The 20,602-nt window shown below is 36.5% G+C and overlaps 1 protein-coding gene across 13 annotated transcripts in view; it reads right to left on the reverse strand.

The window, feature by feature from the left end:
• Positions 1–20,602, reverse strand: part of Celf2 (CUGBP Elav-like family member 2) — an 830,356-nt gene that overhangs the window by 336,052 nt on the left and 473,702 nt on the right. Inside the window, exon 4 of one of the 13 annotated variants that reach the window (XM_087181290.1) lies at positions 6,609–6,694. The exons of the other annotated variants lie outside the window; for them this stretch is intronic. The gene's annotated coding sequence lies outside the window, so the exon portion shown is untranslated. The remainder of the gene's footprint in view (positions 1–6,608; positions 6,695–20,602) is intronic. 13 annotated transcript variants of the gene reach the window in all.

Below are 20,602 nucleotides of genomic sequence, written 5' to 3' on the forward strand. Positions count from 1 at the left end.
ATGGTTAATTTGTAACTCCCCGCTGAACTGAATCAGCATGGTCTAGGCATGGAAGACCCACCGAGGATTGTTGCCAATGGCATAAAAGAGAACTGGAGGGGAAGATGTGGACTGTTGATTTTCTAGGAGAAGCTTGCTGCAGATGGTTTTTCTGATGCAAACTTGGGTATTCTTGTCAGAGGAGGAGCTCAGGGCCTCTCTGTCATTGGAAATGGCTGCTGTTCTCATCAGGGGAGCTCTGATCTTTACCATGAGCATCACTTCTTGGCTCCAGTATGGATCCCTCAACCTGGAGGCACAAATCCTTCACCCCACCAGTGGCACAGTTTTTCTGGTCTCCACCACTGGCCTTTGGGCCTTCTGGGTGCAGATTCTCAGTGTGAACAAGCATGGGAAATTGCCATGGGCTCCAGGCCTCTGGCTGGAGTCATGGAGGACATTGTCTTGGATTTTAGGCCCTCAGCTGGACTTGTGCAGGACATTGCTGTGGGATCCAGGCCCTTGGCTGCATTCTTTGGGTCTCTAATGTGTGGCTAATCTCTTGTACTCCTCTACATTTGACTTTTTGGGTGACTATTATAAAATAATCCTATAAATTATGTGTCCTGTATTAAATCTATTTCACTTGCAAAACCCTGACTACAACATTTGGAAAGTAGACCAAGTATGAACTTGTTATTTTTATTGGAGACACAAGTATTGCTTTTCTGCCTGCTCCAACTGCCACATCAGAGAAACTATATAAATTGATGATTATCTAGGCATCCTAAGAGGGAATGTAGAGTTGTATGTACTTGGGATCTCTCTTTCTTAGCAGTTTCAGTCCTAGGGAGTCCTGATAAATAAATAGCACAACATTAACAAAGGCCATAGGTGAAGCTTACCAGCCTTCCTTTCTGGAAGGTTAAACCAAAGGGGACTCCTGTGGTTGTGTGACAGAAATGAAAGAGAAATCTAGATGATCTAGGAAAGATGGTTTTGAAATCACTGAATACCTTAACAACTATTAGAGAAGTCAGGCAATTTAAGTGTTACATTTCTTTTTATATTGCTTTCTGAAATGAAGTTAATTAGTTATTTGCTTATTATCTGTTTCTTTCATTTGAACCTAAAGTTGCTTGAAAGCAGGAACTTTATCTTTGCTGTAGAACATGATGTGTCATATGGTAGATTCTTCACAAACATTCCCTGGATTTCTTTGTGAAGCATCTTCTTGCTGGGTTACATAGATTCTTGGTAGCTGACAGCTATTTCACACAACTTGTGAAATACCAAGCCTGATGAGAAGCAGTCATTGAATGATTTGGCTAGAAAATGGGAGGGATACAAAGATTAGAAAGAGCCTGTTCTTACCTTTGGTGACTATGCATATTCTTAGAGATGGAATGATGAGCTTGTTGTTTTCATTTTTTAACTTTTAAAGTTTATATGGGCTCCAACAACAGATAGATGGATAAAGAAAATGTGGTATCTATACATAAGTGAATACTACTCAGCTATAAAGAAGGATAAGCTTGAGACATTTGTAGGAAAATGGATGCACCTGGAAAATATAATATTGAGTGAGCTAAATCAGACACACAAGTTAAACACTATATTGTATCTTGAGTAAGGGAAAGTACAATGAGCATAATAAAGGATGGATAGAAGGAAACAAGGGAATAGATCTTTTGCAAACTGAAAGGAGACAGAGTGAGGGGAAAGAGGAAAGAAAGGGGAAGTAAGAAGAATTAAGATAGGTCATGTACAGGAACCTAGTAATTCAATAAATGTAAACTTCATGTGTCATAAATATTGACTAAGAATAATGACAATAAGAATGAAAATGGGGAAAGAGAATTTAGTGGCAGAGGAAGGGAAGTGGGTGGGAGGGGGAAGAGGATTAAAAAAACAAACAAGCTGTTATTATGTACATGTACCTACTCCCCAAGATGGATGTAAGCATCATGTACTACAAACATGTACCAAAAAATAAAATAATAATTTAAAAATTTGTATGGGTTCATTTATATGGGTGCACAGAAAATAAAGTGATAAAATTATATCTATATTAAACATAAAATGATAAATTTCCTTGGGAGAGATCCCTAGCAGTGGAATTAAAAGAATCATACCACAGTGATATATGTGCGCCCATGTTCATAGCAGCACAGTTTGTAATAGCTAAAACTTGGAAACAGCCCAAATGCCCATCAGCTGGAGACTGGATAAAGAAAATGTGGTTTTTTAATAAAATGGAGTACTACTCAGCCATAAAAAATGAGAAATTAGAGATATTTATAGCTAAGTGGATGCACATTGAGGCAATACTCTTAAGTGAAATAAATAGGACACACATGTGTAAATACCGAATAGTTTCTCTGGTGTGAGAAACTGAAAGTGTAAATAAGGACTAAATGTAAAATAGGTAATGTGAAATAGGAAGAAAAGGGGTAAAGGGGAAGGAAGTGGGAGGGCTAGGGGAAAGGATAGAAGGGAATGGGATTAATACGAGAAAATGGAAAAATAGGAACAAAATCTTTGTAAATAGGGAGGAATGGAGGGGTTGAAGGGAGGGCTGGGCAAGGGTGAAAAATAAGAACCAAGAGAGACTATGTAAAGGTGCAAATTTCCAATGATGAATGTCATTATATTGTATACCTAAAATGTCCCAATGATTAGAATGATTAATCGATAAGGCAAAATAGGAAGAAAAGGTCCAAAGGGGTAGGGGTAGTGGGAGGGGCAGGGGAAAGGAAAGAAGGGCAAGGAAAAATGATGAGAAATGGAAAAAATGGAAATAAAGTCTTTGTAAATAGGGAAGGGTGAAGGGCATGAAGGGAGGGCTAGGAATGCGGAAAAAATAAGAACCAAGATGCATTATGTAAAGGTACAATTCCCAATGAGAAATGTAATTGTGTTATATACCTACAATGTACCAATAAAAGAATTTAACACAAAAAATAATTATAAATTTCCTACATTACTTTCCATAAATGTGGATTTGGGGGTTAATACATTGTAGGCAGGCAGCACTGGGTATGGAATATAAGTAAAGATTTTCAGAATCAGGGACAACAGGAGTGGGAAGGGGATTTTTGTGGTATCTAAAAAGCAAATATCCTTGCACAATGAGGAATCAGAAGTTAGAGTAATTTTCACTTCCTTTGTTTTCAGGAACAGGCCCATTTTGTGTATTTACTCTTTTGTTAGTTCTGCCACAATTCCCAGTGTGGTCCCATTTCATTTTTCTGGTGAATCTTGTGCTCTGTTTCCTTCTCACCACACAGAGATCTACAGCATGTGGCATTCTTATTATTTCCAACCTTTGTGTGCTCTTAAAAACAAAACAACAACTGCTACTAAATGCCACACATATTTTGTTAAATCAATTCCTAAAGACTTGTAGCCTTACTTTGTAAATTGCATTAAAGCTGATTTTGTTTTACATTGCAGAGACAGACATGCAACATTACTTTGACTTCCCTATTTCTATTAAATATATTAATATTGTTAGGATGCATTTGGTAAATGTTCCAAGAACATGACCAAGGCATAATATTTAAAAGAAAGCTCCTGGCAGGTAAAAGGAGGCCACAGAAGTGGTAGAGACAAGTAAGAAGGTAATCTGGGGCTGAGTGAGGCAGAAAATTACATTTCATGGTAAAGACTTTGGCAATAGGAAACCACCAAAAGTTTTGGGCTCTAGAAAGCTAACTAGTTTCAGAATGGAGCATAAACCCTGAATAGAAGGTAAGTAAGGAAGCCATTTTACCAGGAAGAGGTGATGAGTCCTGGAAGGGCAGTTCTTCTATGTACCAGCCACTCTCTGTTGGGCTTGTGCAAGATCCTCCACTTAAGAACAAATTACTCAATTCTTAGAGCAATCCAATAAAACTGACATTATTACTCATATTACACCAATGGGGAAATTGAGGGTCTTGGAGATTAAGAAAGATCCAAGATGATAAGCTCAGTAAGTTGCTGGGATGGGAGAGAATCCTGGCTCTTTTTACCATCCCATACACCTTGGTAGTAACAACAAAGGAAGGAGGCTGAGTCAAAGATATCTTAGTGGTAGAATCAAGACATGGACAGCTAAATGGGTAGAATGAAGAAAACAGAGGGACTGAAGATAATTCTTATGTTTTCAACACAGACAATTTAGTAAATAATGAGACTGTTGACTGAGAAGAAAACCCAAAAGAGGGGAATATAGGGTAGATGAGGAAGACAACTTATTCCACTGAGAATAAACTGAGATTGAGATGCCTGCAGGCAGCTTTTCCAAGTCCAGGAGGCAGTTAGAAACACTGCAGCAGATGAGATCATCCAGGAGGAAATATGAGGGTGAAAAATTAGGATTGGACCAAGACCAGAACCTAGGGTGAATTGAAAATTGAGGGGGAGGCAAAGGAAGATGCTCCAGTGAAAATGACAGCTGAACACATCACAAAAGAGTTTAAACCTAGCTGAAGAGAGAAAATATATACACATGGAGTTATGAGTTGCCTTGCTGTAAATGATATCATGAATTATTTGTTTGGATGCTAAATGGAATAGCAGGGCAGTTTCAGAAACCAGTTGGGAATTGGGGTGATAACCCTAACAGGCAGCAGAGTTTTAACAGGGAGCAGTCTATTTCTGTGCCTGCAAACTTGATGAAAAAGGAGACAGGTAGGGGGCAGAGGCAGATCCTAGAAGTCACAAAGTCCTTGCTCCCAATGACTCTACCCAAACATGCACTACTTGCCCTGACCTCTGAGATAAGAGACAAAAGGGCTCAGCTGCCCTTCACCATCTCCTTCAATGCATAACTAAAAATATAACAGGGGAAGGGGACTGCATTCGGCTCTCTGGACCAGATAGCAGTGGTGCAGAACAAACTCATATGCTTCCAATAGGGCTGGATGGAGCCAATATTTTCAAAGAGCAAGAGCAAAAGTAGTTTTTGAGGGTGACTGTGAATCCTGACTGATATGAATTTCAAACTCTGTAAGGAATTATAAACTCTGGACTTGGATAAAATTTTTTTCAGGGCCTAATTAATTTAAACTTTTAAAGCATCATATCCTTAATGAAGTAAATGTTTAGCTTACTGAATATCCACAGACTGAACATATACAGGAAATCAGCACCCAGACTAAACACATTTTGTGTCCATTTTAAGTTTTATAAGTAATGCATGATTTGATGAATATAAATATACATGAACTAGAATGCATGTGAGTAAAATTTGCCACGGGAGCAACAGGAGTCAGTTGCACAGCACGTTATCTGGAATGCTCCCAGTTTTCACCATCTACACTATCCTAGTTCAGGCCCATCAGAGCTCCTAAAGAACACCTGTGTTTCTAGTCTCTTGGGTTCTGATCCTTGTGCATTTCAGCTAGACTCACTGAACATAGAACCATGGTCCTAGTTACCTCTAGAGCCCATGGAGGGTTCCCTCAAGCTCCTCAGACAGAGTCCAAACCATATAATGTGGCTCACAAGATCCACCTACATCTACCAGGCCCACCTACATCTCTAACTCATCGTACTTTTTTGCATCCAGCACACTAAGCTTTTTGCACCTTGAACTTCTTCCAGTTCCTTAAAGACATGATTTCTCTTCCTGCCATTTCCTAGTCATGCAAAACTCCAATGTTCACCACCCCCTCACTGGGTTTATTTCTGTGTATCCTTCAGGGCTCGACTTAAATATCAAAGTGCTGACCACAAAAATAGTTGCTCAGAAATACTGGCTGGCTGCATATATGATTAAATTGAGATTACCATCTCACTAGCAGAGGAAATATAAAGATACCATAATATGGTCTCACTTAAAATAAAAACCTACAATGCAGAAAACAAGCTCCCCTCTTTTTTGACAAACTACACCATTAGTTGTCTAAAATTGAATTACACTACGGAGGATGCAAAGAAGCACTAGATATAGGCCCCTGTCTCATGAAATTTGATAATCAAGTCAGAATGACACAATTTATAAGTGAAACAAACAAAACAGTACAGTATCTACTGCTGTGGGATTTTATGAGCTGTAAGAGCTCCAAGGTAGGAGAGAAGATAAGAGTTTGCTGAAGTAACCAGAGACTTCCCTAATGGGATAGGACTCCAAAGAACCTGTAGGGCATGCTGTCATTTGGTTAGGATATGGAAGGATAAAGTGAGAACATCATCTCCTGCAGAGGAGACAAGTGTGGGATAGGCCATGTGGGATACCATAAAAGCAATCCCAAAGATAGTAGCAAGGTAGAAAAATAGCCACTAGGAAGAGTGAGGTCAGAGTATTAATCTTGGAATCAGGCAAAGGAATCTGAATGCAACATAGAAAATGATGGAGATTCCATGTAACCCCTGGATCAGGAAATGAGCTTCCTCTCTGAATACATGAACGAGGAAGTGGAAGATCCTGCAGCTAATAGCTGACAGGTAAAACATACTGTTCCCAACTAAATATAAATGACTCTTGCAAAAGAGAAAAATAATCAGACTTTGTGACCATGGTGGAAAAAAAGGAAAAAACAACCAACCACAAAATTATAAAACACCCCCTTCTTCCAATTGCTTCTTTACCAATTACAACACTAACCTGTTCTGCTGTACATTTAAAACTACCAAGATACCTGTATTAGTCAGCTGGGGCTGCCACAACCAATACCAAAGACTGGTGGCTTCAACAACAGAAATGCACTTTGGACTGTTCTGGAAGCTGGAAGTCAAGAACAAGGTGTCAGGAAGGTTGGTCTCTTCTGAGGCCTTTCTCCTTGCCTTGCCTTTGTTGATGTCTGCATATCCCTAGTGTTTCTTCCTATACTTGTAAGGACACTAATCCTATTGGACTGGGCCCCATACTTATGATTTTATTAACTTTAATCACCTCCCTGTGATCTCTAATCACAGTCACATTTTGAGGTTCTGGGGGTTAGGACTACAATATATGAATTTTGGGAGGACATAGTTGAGTCCACAACAGTACCCAATACTTCCTGAAAATATCCAATCCAGAAATGACCTCTGTTTACTTAAAACCTCCTTAGAATCATGCAGCACCAACTCTGTTTTTTACAATAAACCTCTTCCAGCTGTGTAAAGTCAAATCTTGGTCGCAAATATTTATCATTTTGTCATACCTGTCTATTTATCATCTATGTATCTATCCATCCATCACCTATCAATCTATCTAGGATCTATCTAGGATCTATCTATCTATCTATCTATCTATCTATCTATCTATCTATCTATCTTTTATCTATGTATCTACCTACTAGTTCTGTTTTTTTGGTTGAACTCTGATGCAACCCTCACCTGAAGTCTTTCTTTGCACTTCCTCCAAACTTTTAACAGACTTTTCTTGTACCATTTATTACACTTTATTGTCATAATCTGTGTAGGAGATTGAATTATTTTGCCAATTCTTCATGCCCTCCCTCCATCATGTGACCTTACATGCACTAGTGTAGGTGGAATACATGTCCTTCCTCCACTGGCATTAGGTTTGAAAAATGTGACTTGCTTCAGCTATTAAGTTGTTTGCAGACATAATACTAAATATGCTTGTGTAGTTTGGCTTGGATCTTTGCACACTTTGACCCATCATGAGAAAAGCATGACCCAAGGAATCTACTGCCCTTTCCACTGGGTCCCTAGGACACACACACAGAGAAGATATGAGCCCATCTCACAGTGGAAACCACCAAGCCCAGATGACTGATAGAGCCTCCCAACCCAGATCTGCCAAATTATCCTTGATCTATAGACTTGTAAGTGTGAGAATAAATTTTTATTGTTAGAAGTTGCCATACTGTGAAATAATTTTTATGTAGTCCTATTATAGCAGTTCACTAGCACATTCATTTCTTTCTTTTTCTTTTTTTGGTACCAGGGATCAAACTTGGGATCTTGAACTTTTGAGAGACAGGTGGTAGAACCACTAAGTTAAATCCCTGGACCTGCCAATTCATTTCTTATCTGTATTTTGGATCCTTGAGAGCAAGGACCGTAATGATGATTTCCATATCTCCAGTGCGTGGTAATGTGCCTGATACAGACTAGCTGTTCAATAAATGCTTGTAGCATAGCAGGATAAGATAATGATCAAATGATTGAAGAATCACAATGGGAGAACACATGGCTAAGTGGTGTCTTAGGAGGTGGAAACTGTTAAAAGTGTGTAGGATGCAAATGAGGAAAATGCATCTGTGATCTGTGCACAGTTATAAGTGGAAGTTATTTGTATTTTATTTTCTAATGATCCAAGGTTCAAAAGTCCCCAGAGGTACCATAACATTCCAATAAATTTTTGGTGGGTGTTGGGGATACAACTTAGGGCCTTGCACATGCTAAGCACACACTACCACTGGGCTACACCCTCAGCTATTCCAGTGATCTTTGAAGAGCATTTCTTTTCTCTCACAAGTCTTTGAGGACAGTTGCAGTTTCTGTCTGTAGCTAATACAATATTAGGGAAATTGACAAAAGATGAAAAGCCAGAAACTTCACCAAAAACTCAAGAAAATAAGTTTACTGGGAAGTAAAACTTCTCTATTTTTCTTTCAGATAACATTGTTTCGGTGTAATCATCTAGTTTGATCTGGACAGTTTATCTCTCCTGTGATCTACCGATGGCTTTTGTCAGCAACAGGCAGATGTGACACCACATCTGAGACTCTCCAGGCTCTCATCCTGGTCACCAGAGGTCTCTGCAGCCCATTCTCCTTAGCATTTGGTTGCCCCAACTGACTCTTGTCACATTCCCTTAGTGCATGTGTCATTGGCCTGTCATTAGAATTGTTCCTTAGGAGACAGCTTGAGGGGTGCCAAATTCATTAAGTGTCTTCAGTTAAACTTTATAAACCTTTTTCTTACACTGAGCAAACAACATACATATGCACATGTGTGCACATATGCACACCCAGCACCACAGACACCCACGTCCTCCACTGTATTTTGGAGAACAAAGAAATAATATGCTTTTTTGTTTGATGTCAATCATAACCTGAGAATAAAGCTGCTATTTAATGTATTCAAAAGTTACACCCACCAAACTCAGGCTTTCTCTGCCTAAGCTCTGAACTTCAAAAGGAATATTTCACAGGAAACACACACACACAAAACAACACACACGCACACACACACAACGCAACACAGGGACTTCAAAAAGATGCTGTAAGCACTTGAATGCATTTCATGCTTGTTTCTACAAATGAGAGCCAATGCCAGAACACCTGCAAAATCATTCAGGTTATGCAAAGCCACTGAGAATACAAACTGTCCCGAATGATACCCAAACCATGTTAACATAAGGAGTGAAGTATCATTTGGTGCACTGGTGAGCAACTTATTGAATACTACTTTCCTGCTGTAGAAGGCTGAAACAAAACTTGTTTGACAGCAATTACTCAACCCAGAAACCTCTACAAGATCATTTCCTTTAAAACCCTATATATAGCATCTTGCTACAAATGAAACTTATTGATATAATATACTGAATTCCCACTGAGCATATAACATTATACTTCTGAAACTTTAGTGTTAAAATGTTCCTAATTTAGATGCCATTAACGCAGACTTAGTGATAATTTGGACATAGAATGCGATTCTTTTAAGAATAACATTTATTGATTTTAAAAGGAATCCATGCTTACAATATTGCTTGGAAATACTGACAAATATGAAGAAAAACATTAGCCTTCCCTGAACACAACTAGAAAATAATAATTCTTTAACTTTTGGTATATTTTCTTTTAGTCATTTGCAAAGCAGATGTATATCTTTTTGTATAAAATTGAGGTTGTGCTCATCATTGATTTTTATAGCCTTTTTTATGCAAGATGAAGGATTTTTTTCTATGTAAATAATGACTTTTTTTTTTGGTACCAGGGATCGAACTCAGGACCTTGCGCTTGTGAGGTAGGCAGTGGCACCACTGAGCTAAATCCCAGCCCATGAGTTTTGAAAATACGTTTTCTAGGGATTGTACATTATTTCATTTCACTCAACTCCCATTATTAATTTAACTATTTCCATAAGGTTAGATATTAAGATGTTTCTAAATTTTTACTTTTATATATATAGTATTGAGTTGAACATTTTCAAACATGAGGGGCATTTCTAATTTTCTTCGGAGAGAAGAGAATTCTTTTTTTTTTTGTATTAAATTCTTTTATTGGTACATTGTAGGTATACAACACAATTACATTTCTCATTGGGAATTGTACCTTTACATAATGCATCTTGGTTCTTATTTTTTCCCCATTCCTAGCCCTCCCTTCACGCCCTCCACCCTTCCCTATTTACAAAGACTTTATTTCCATTTTTTCCACTTCTCATCATTTTTCCTTTCCCTTCTTTCCTTTCCCCTGTGCCTCCCACTACCCCTACCCCTTTGGACCTTTTCTTCCGATTTTGCATTATCGACTAGTCATTCTAATCATTGATACATTTTAGGTATACAATATAATGACATTCATCATTGGAAATTTGCACCTTTACATAGTCTCTCTTGGTTCTTATTTTTCACCCTTGCCCAGCCCTCCCTTCAACCCCTCCATTCCTCCCTATTTACAAAGATTTTGTTTCTATTTTTCCATTTTCTCATATTAATCCCATTCCCAAGAAGAGAATTCTTAGGATTTTTGGGGGGGTGGGTACCAGGGATCAAATTCAGGACCTCAAACTTGCCGCTAAGCTAAATCCCCAGCCAAAGAACTCTTAGGTTTTAACAGAATATGACTCCATTGCTTTGCAATCATTGACACTCCCTCATGTACAGGAGTACATCTTAAATGCTTATTGATTGATTGACTGATTGTGATACTGTGGATTGAACCCAGGGCCTTCACACTGTGGTACATCACCAGGCCTTTTAAATTTGTTTTTAAATTTTGAGACGTGGTCTTGCTAAAGTAACTAAGTTGCCCAGGTTGGGCTCAAACTTGCAATCTTCCTGCCTCAGCCTTCCAGGGTGCTGGGATAACAGGTGTGAACTACCATCCCTGGTTTTGACTGCGATTACAGGCGTGTACCACAACATTCAGCTCTCAAAGGCACAATCATTTGATTTTACATTTACAAATTTGATGGGTAGAAACATGTTACCTCACTGCTTTACCTACATTTTTCAAATACTAGTGAAGATAAATATTTTCCTCAATGTTTACTGTCATTTGTTTACTTTTAGGGTCAATTTATGTGCATCAGCCATAATCTAATAATTTTTAAAATTGAGTTGTAGCTGTTCCATATATATTTTTGCATTTTAATTCTTAAAAATGTCTTCAAAATATTTTTCCAGATCACTAATTCCAGATTACGAACTAAAAAACTTCTATACAGTCAAATATTTCAATTATTTGATTTTTATTTTATACATAAAAAGTCTTGCCTACCCTGATTATCAAAGATTGATATTTACTTTTGTGTTTTGTTGGTTTTTATTTTTACTATTTGATTCATGCAAAATTCATTTTGGTGTATGGCATGAGGCGAGGTTCCAGTTTGAGTTCTCTTTCCCACATGGGTAGATTTATCACTATGTGAACTTTTTCCCATGGGCTTCAGGCTAAGTTATATGTATTTATGCATCAGATTCTGTGCCACTAAATCTGTCATTTCTCATGTTAATACCTCATTGTCTTTTTTTTTTTTTGGTACTGAGGATCGAACTCAGGACCTTGTGCTTGCAAGGCAGGTGCCGTAACCACTGAGCTAAATCTCTGGCTCAATACCTCATTGTCTTAATTTTGAAAAATTGGTAATGTTGTATAATTCCTAATCACTCTTCTTTCCTTTCAAAGGGAATTTAATTTGAGGTTTAGAATTACCTTGTCTCTTCAAAAAATTTTATTGAGATTTTTGATTGTTGTTTCTACTGAATTTTTGGATTTATTTGGGAAAATTTAACATCATAGTACTGGCTCTTGGATCTAGAAGAATAGGTTAACTCTAAATTTATTAAAATCTTAATGTTTTTCTTTAGGGGGAGACTATTTATTTCAGAGTTTCCATGTCTGTTACTACTGGTTTACGGCAAAGTTATTGGTTTGAAAATGTTTTACACTCTCCTTAAATTACTAGTTATTTTCCATTTTTATGTTTCTATTCATCTATTACAATGATAAAATTTTGCACTTTGTGTTTCTAATTAGCATATCTGTTATTTTCCTTCTGCGTCTTGTTATGATCAGACCTTCCAGACACTGTTTAATGAATCATGAAAATTTGTGCCCATGTCCATTTCCTATACAGTGAGTGATTGGTTTAGGATGGTTGTATTTTATTACATTTGAAGACTCCTTTATATTCCCAGGTTTTTATGATCTCCTGCGTAGGAATAGGATTTAATTTTATTGAGTACCTATTGAGTTTTTTTCTTATTGCCCTATTAAGATGATTAATTATATTACACTTTATTATTATTATTAATTATTATGTTTTTGGTACCAGGGATCGAACTCGGGTCCTTGCACTTGCAAGGCAAGAGGCGGAACCACTGAGCTAAATCCCCGGCATATATTACACTTTAGAAACTAAACACTGTTTTATTCTTCCAAAATCATAATTGGTTGTGGAGTATGATTCTTTTAGTACACTTTACCTTTGGTTGCCACTACTAACTGTTGGGATATTTTAAAATTATCAACCATTTTGCTGCTTGCGTTTTAGAATCAGTTTCTGTGGCCTTGCCAATCTTGATTTCTTTCATTAATACCTTGAGACATATTTCAAGTAGTAGAATCAAATTGAGATGGCGGAACCAAAATTAAAGAACGCCACTGCCAAGTAGCCTGTCCACGGCTGACCTTCATTAAAATCTCTTGCTGACTCCTAGCATCCTTCCATAAAATAAACTATACATTTCTACAGCATTTGCTTATCATTTTTATCAATTACTTCTTAAATTGTGCCTTCCCATTTCACTGAAAATCCTCCTGGCAAGGGACCTTCTTTCCCCTTTATATTCACATACCCATCACATTGGGCAGGGGTGGGTATTTGACCATTGTGAATCTGATTACTAATAATTATGTGCTTTACATCTTCCTCTCAGCAAGTCTGGTCACAGTGTTGTGCGGTGAGCTTGGAGGGATCCTTTGAACCACCCTTTACAGCTCTGCCATAGTCCCTTTAAGTGTGGTTTGAACCTCTTGAATTCATTAACTCTAATTTTAAAAATCATGAAGTAGCTACAAAATACACGGAACTGTACTATAGTATAAAGATACTCAGTCCAATTATATGATACTCCTTTCTCCTTTGGAGTTAATTAGAATTTTAATTTCTACTAATAGAGTATCAATATCTCACTAATTTCAATATTTTAAAAACCACTCCAAAATCATCTATCATACTTTTTAATCTTTAATGTGATTCATTTACATCATAGGAAAACCATGAAATCTATAAATTAAATGACAATAGGCAGTTATAGTGGAGCAGATAAATCTTTATAACATTAATCAGACTTACATAAAACATCATGTTCATATTATAAGATTTCTTTTTAGATATCAAAGTGAAAAACCTCTATCAGTACATGTGCTTATTTCAGATTTCAGCAAATTGTATGAAAATTAATCTTTTAAAAGTTTTGATTTTCTAAATATAGTACTTTGAAATATAGAGAACCTATTCTTTTTTTAAGGTTTATCCAGTACACGTAACTTCATTCTTATCCATATGGTATCAGAAAATGAACAAAAGTGGAAACCAAATTATCTACAAAACTTTTAGAAGTTCTTTATGAGGCAAATAGATATATGATCAGAATTTCATCTTAAATTCATGATATTTCTGTATTTTGATCTCAACATGTAACAATTTTGACCAGAATTTCTACATGGGTAATTCTATTAATTTCCTAGAGAGGAAGAAAGAAATCCTAATTTTATAGACACACATAGCTGGGTAAGGTCCACTGCCTACCCAGGAATGGGGGCTCTCTGTCATCACTGTGGCCATCACCATGGCAACATTTAGACAGCTTTGTAGGCGCACATTCACTGGTCTTTAGAAAGTCAAAGGGAAAGGAAAGGGAATGAGAGAATGAGGAATCTGGGCTTTCAAAGTGGAAAGCTCCAACTTTTATTTTATACTTTACAATAATGACAAGGGCAAAGGTTTAAAGACAATTTTTGATTCCACATTTCACTAAGGGCACTGTTTCTAGCCTGAACCAGACTCCTCCACACATAGCACCAAAATCTTCATAAAAGGAAGCTTGTAAAAGATGATTACCAAGCACATATATCAAGACAATGTGTGCTTTGTGATCAATTAAAATGCAAGAATAGTCTGCAGTGGGAAGTCTTACAAAAGGGCCTTTCTTCTCAGCACTTTAAAAAAGGCAGATCTATCAAACTTATGATAATGCACTGCCATGATGATTTAATTGTCAATTACAAATTACTTAAGTGTACTTTAATGATCTATATAAAGCCTTATTTTTTTTTTTTACCTCTAATAGCTATTAATGGTTGTTAAAGAAAATGAAACCACTTTACTGAAATGTAATGTAGGGGTCTATTAAGAATAAGTTTTCACAACGATAAAATATTATCACAAAATTGTGAACTCCTGTACTTGTTAATATTCCTGAGCAGGTCAATCTTCATTCCACTGAAAGAACATTTCCTTCAAATTATATGCAATTACAGTTTAAACAGCTTCATATATATTATATATAGAATAAATTATCTAATTCCCAGTCAAAAATGCTTCCTCAGAAGTTGGAGAGAGTGAGAGAAACTTATTATTACATTTCTTCAAAAAGTTTTAACAGATTTAAACCCATAGTCATTAGGATAAATTCAGGTGACCACACTCACTGCTACTTTTCATCATCTTTGCGCTGGTTTCTGTTTGCTTTTGAAATTATTAAAAGAATGAATTAGAGAAGCATTTTGTGTTATGTATAAGGGTAAGCATTTAATCAATACAAGGCACTTAACCCAACAGATATATCTTCAAGGAGAGATGCAATTCACATTCATATATTAAAATAGTATTTTAAATATATCAGAGGGTCTTTCCAATGAAACAATCTAAAGAACAAACTCTGTTTCAAAAGAGAGGAGTCATTTTGTAACCAAAGCATTATCTTTTAGCATCTCCATTTGTACACTTGATCTTAGCCAAAAGGCTGAGAAGCGATAGCATCTCCATTTGTAAGCCTAACTTCTGTGCATGGAGTTTCTTTAAGGGAAGAACGCTTATCCTACTCTGAAGACTGTCAAATATACACAACAGGGTCATCCTCAAAGTGTGCCTTTCTTTATCTTTTAGGATACTCACTGGACAAGAAGCCACTAGGAAAATGAAATGAAATATCAATAGAGTCAGAGACAACCAGCACTGAGCTTATGTCCACATAACCTAAAGTAATTCAGAGAGTTTATAATTATCTATGTGGTAACTATAAACAATTAAACAATCCTAATAGTTACAGCAAAAGAACTATTATAGATTCACAGCTACTCTACTTGGACATCTGCATCGATCATATTAAATAGATATCAAAATTTCATTTCATTATGTCTACTATGTTTGGGTATGAATTGGAAAGAAGATGGGTTATAGTATTACATAGAGCTTAGAGCTCAGCTCTGCCTCAGCAAGTATCTGTCTTCTTCCGCAGGGTTCTTATCTGAACTTACTTCCTCATCTATGAAATGAGAATAATGTGCACCTTATACAAATGTTGCAAAGGACAATTAACAGATACCTAGAATCTGCCAAGTAATATACAGTGTTAGTTATTATTCTTTATCATGATGTTTTAACCCTAATGTCTTGAAAAACTCAGCCAATTCGTATTTGTGAATCTCCCCTTTTCAACTTAATAGTTCAATATTTAAACTCAGATGCTACAAGCAAATTGAAATGCAGTCTCTCAAATCTTGGAGGGTCAGAAGAATCAAAACCTACATTTAAAAATGTGTCTTCAGTAGTACCTATGACAGCAGAGGGCATGGAAAGACATTCAATAAAAATTGCAGTTTGAATTGAGTGCAGTAAAATAAGCACATTCTATATGTGTTTGCTCTTTGTCAAGACCAAAAAAGTGTTTATTTTTAAACATTCTATAATCAAATCAACCTGGAATACTGCTTTGCCATAAAGAATGAGAAACTAGAGACATTTATAGCTAAAAGGATGCATATTGAGGACATACTCTTAAGTGAAATAAATAGGACACACGTGTAAATATCGAATAGTTTCTCTAGTGTGAGAATCTGAAAGTGTAAATAAGGACTAAAATGATTAAAACGAGTAATTGATAATTTGAAATAGGAAGAAAAGGGCCAAAGGGGTAGGGGAAGTAGGAGGGGAAGGGGAAAGGAAAGAAGGGAAAGGAAAAATTATGAGAAAAAGAAAAAATGGAAAAAAGTCTTTGTAAATAGGGAAGAGAGCACAGGGAATGGGGAAAAAATAAGAACCAAGATACATCATGTACAGGTACAAACACCCAATGATAAATGTAAACATATTGTATACCTAAAATGTACCAATAAAAGAATTTAAGTGAAAAAACAAAACCAAAAAACATAATCAAATCAACCAATTAAACTGTTAGGTTTGGAAAGATGTGACAATTTAGGTACAAGTTACTTATGGGATACATTCCCTTAAACACCCTTAGTTTCTTTTCTTTTTACTAGAATGTGTATAAACATTACTATGTGGCAATATGTAGTATTTAAATAAAAATAAATACAGGATTCAAATGTATAACTGTACTTAATATTTTCATCTGGTACAGACCCACATGTCTGAATTTATCTTTTGAAAATTCGCAGAACAAAAAAATATTTTGGATTTTGGACCCTTGGGGATTTCAGATTTGGGGGCTAGGAATATTCAACCTGTACATCTAATCTTTTCTTATCCTGTATTTTCGGTTCTGATCAGAAGGCAGAAACTGTTTCCTTTCTAGACTAGGTTCATTTATAACCTAAGGCTTATTCATTCAGGCAACTGGAGTATTACATTTTTTTCCACACAGCTACTTTATTTTATTCTCTTTTTTACTACTGTGTATGAGTTACACAGCCCAGTGGGTTGTGTTTTGGTGTTTTCACATGTGCATATATAACACATACCGGTATCGACCAGTCCCCCTTTCTATCACTGCACCCTTCTTCCCAGCCCCACCTTCATCCCCTTCCTCTTCTCTAATAGTCTCCCTTCTGCTTTCATATCATCTTTCTTTAATATCCCTCCCCACGATATTTGAGTTTGTAAGTATGGCTTATTTCACTTAACATAATGGTCTCCAGTTCCACCCATTTTCCTGGAAATGACATGATTTCCTTCTTCTTTATGGACAAATAATAGACTACATTTTTCTTTATCCATTCATGGGTTGATGGGCACCTAGGCTGTTTCCATATTGTGAAATGCATTGCAATAACATGGGTCTGCAGGTATGTCTATAGTATGCTGACATTATTTCCTTCGGAATGATATAGACGGTTCAAATGATAGCTCTATTTTTAGTATTTTTGAGAACTATCCACACTAATTTCCATGATTTTCACAGTCATTTTAAAGCTAATTAATTTATTAAGCATTTGCCAGTTTTCCCTTTCTAGTTCATAACTATCTCCAAATCTGTATGGCCCTTTAAAGCCTCTGTTTTCTCATTTATCAATGAAAGTTATATAATTTTACATATCTAATAGAGTAAATAAGGAAATGCATAAAAGGGCTTGGTACAATGTCTGGCACATAGAAACTGTACAATAAGAAGTTAGCTATTCATATTACTTTATAATATTTCAGTAAAAATGTGATAAATTTAGCAGAGTCTTAGAAAGTGGAATAACTATGAAAAACATTGTTGTTAATACCTACTTTCTCTAAGTCTCTGAAGAAAATAATGTGTGCATAGATAATAGGACACTAAGTATATTTTTTGTTTATAAAACAGGTATAAAAACTCAGTATTTAAAAAGTATAGAAGACAACATGTGAAGTTCTTATTAACTTGTGCAAATTACTTTAGGTGCTGATTTTCCAGCCTTGAATATATTAGGCATATGTATGGCACGTCTTCGGGCTATTAGTTTTTAGTGCCCTTAAAATATAGCAGCAATAGGGTATTACTAAGTGTGTGGTATAAACCTATAAATGTTTTGACAGGTAGGTAGAGTTTTGTGAGCTCATTCCCCCCTCAGCCTTTCAACAAATCATATACTTTTCACAACCATACTGATTAAAGAGATCTTTGATCATAAGTATTTAATAGAAGTTGAGATAATGAAGTAGAATCCAAGTGAGAAGAAAGAAATGAAATAAGTGGGGCACACATTCATTTATTCAACAATATTTATCAGGCACCCAATCTATACAGGTATCCCTACAACACAGCCCCATGCACTAGTAGGATTTTGTGGCAACCTTTGTTATAAAAATCTATGTGTTGACATACACAAATTAACATGTGGTCTCATGCCAGGTAATGAGTAGTGCTATTAAAAAAAAGAGAGAAGAAAAGAAATGAAAGGGGATAGGTGTTCATTGAGGATATTTTTTATCATTTTATATGGATTGATGAAGGCATACTTCTCATACTTCTCTGAGGAGGTGGCATTGGAGCAATTTGCTGAGAGAGAGAGAGAATCATCAGAGAAGCATTTCAGTTAGCAGCAAGAGCAAGTAAAGAGACTTCTGAGGCAGATCTAGTTGGTATGTAGTTTTGAGAATAAGCAAGAAAGAAAACCCAGCTGAAACAGAGTGCTTTAAGTGAGGAGGAAGCTGGCATGAAGGTGTATATCTGCGATCCCAGCACTCTGGGAGGCTGAGGCATGAGGATCACAAATTTGAGCCCAGCATGGGCGACTAAATGACTTAGTGAGACCCTATCTCAAAAGAAGGAAAGAAAAAGAAAGAGAGAGAGAAAAAAAGAGAGAAAGGAAGGGGCTGGGGATGCAGCCTCAGTGTGATAGCCTTCAGTTTCATCCCCATCACTAAAAAATAAAAAAGTGCAGAGAATGTGGACTTTGTAAAGACCATTACAATAGAGATACACAAGAGTCTAAGTTCCAAGGACACCTTTAAAGATAATATTATTCTTTCTAAAATAAGATGTGTACCATTTTGGGAGGGAAAAGAAAAAATACAAGACAGTTTTCTTTAAATAAATGTATACATCTGTAGAGGTACAACTCTACAATTTGGGAAAAAACTCTATGTGACCAAACAGAGCACCAGGAGAGTTGCTGGAGAAGGGAGAGAATAAAACGGAACCCAGGCTGGCTGCCCCAACGTGACACTCCCCCCACTGTGTTTACTGCTCTTCAGTATTGACAGCTATTGCTATGTGTCCTCTCTCCTTGCATTTGTATCCCTTTCTTCTGTTTCTCTGCATCTTATTAGGATAAGAAGTACATAATTTTTAGTTGAATTTTGAGTGTTAATCTTATTTTGTGCTCTTTACCACCTTTTATGTTGCTTCTACAAGGACCGTCAAAGTCCTCTCTAAAAATAATGTCTTTCACTTTCTTAAACATGCTAACAGGAAAGAATCACTTTTTATCAAAAGTAGGCAAGAAAAATCATTACAAACTACTATCTTTGCAATTGCAGAGTTTTCCTTTTTCATGTCACTATTATCAACATTTCATTTCCCCCATTTCAGATGTTTCACCAAATATGTTCTGATTTAGTTCTACTCTTACAGGCACCATCAGCTTTAATTTTCTGTTTAGTTGAAGTACCTTGTAAATTGTCAAGCTGTAATTTAATGTGATCTGTATTTAAGTACTAACAGTCATTATGTAAGAAATTCCCATGGTTTACCTCATCCCTCCATCTTGGATTTATGATCTGAGGATTGCTGACCTGTGACTCTTTTGGCTTCATGCTAACAGAACAGTTAAGACACATTCCTGGCACTGAGATGACAGTAATGGTACTAAGTATAAAACTGTGGGGCTGGAGGGACCCTAAGTTCACCCATCCCCTTTCTGTATGTTCAAGCTGCCTTTGTCAACCACTTTCTTTCCTGGAAACTGATACCAAATGTGGGACTAGAGAGTGAGGGAAAAGACACTGCAAGAGCAAGAACTGGCTGTGGAACTGGAAAGTTCTCGAATGATTACAAAGTTTTGGAAATCAGAATCCTGGAAACCTGGAAATGGGCTACAAGCTCAACACAGAACTCAGTCCTGCCAGGGAGCCAAACTAGCCAGATTTCTAAAAAGGTAAACAACACGCTTAAATAAGGCTCTCCCAGCTAATGAATATTTTGTTAATATTCCTTCTATTCATCAGTGATACCAATAGTATCACTCTACCTTTGTGGACCACTTTACCTTTCTTGTTCATAACGTTTGCTCCTCTTGTCATATTCAATTTCAAGGATCAGGACAAAAATTTTACAATGTAAGTAACCAGTAGCTGTTGAGTTTTGTCAATCTCCTAATCCTTCAGGTAATCAAGAGATATGGCTCTATATTCCCTTCATAAGCTACTTTGCAGATTGAACTTAGAGCCCTTGCTCTGAGCTATGTCCCCAGCACTATCTATCTATCTATCTATCTATCTATCTGTCTATCCATCTATTATCTATCATCTATCTATTTATTTTTATTTTGAAACAGGGTCTTAGTTGCTA

The sequence above is a fragment of the Heterocephalus glaber genome, unplaced genomic scaffold, assembly GCF_053883595.1.
Source record: "Heterocephalus glaber isolate CG9 unplaced genomic scaffold, H.glaber_assembly_v1.0 deba00001472, whole genome shotgun sequence".
Lineage (NCBI taxonomy): Eukaryota > Metazoa > Chordata > Mammalia > Rodentia > Bathyergidae > Heterocephalus > Heterocephalus glaber.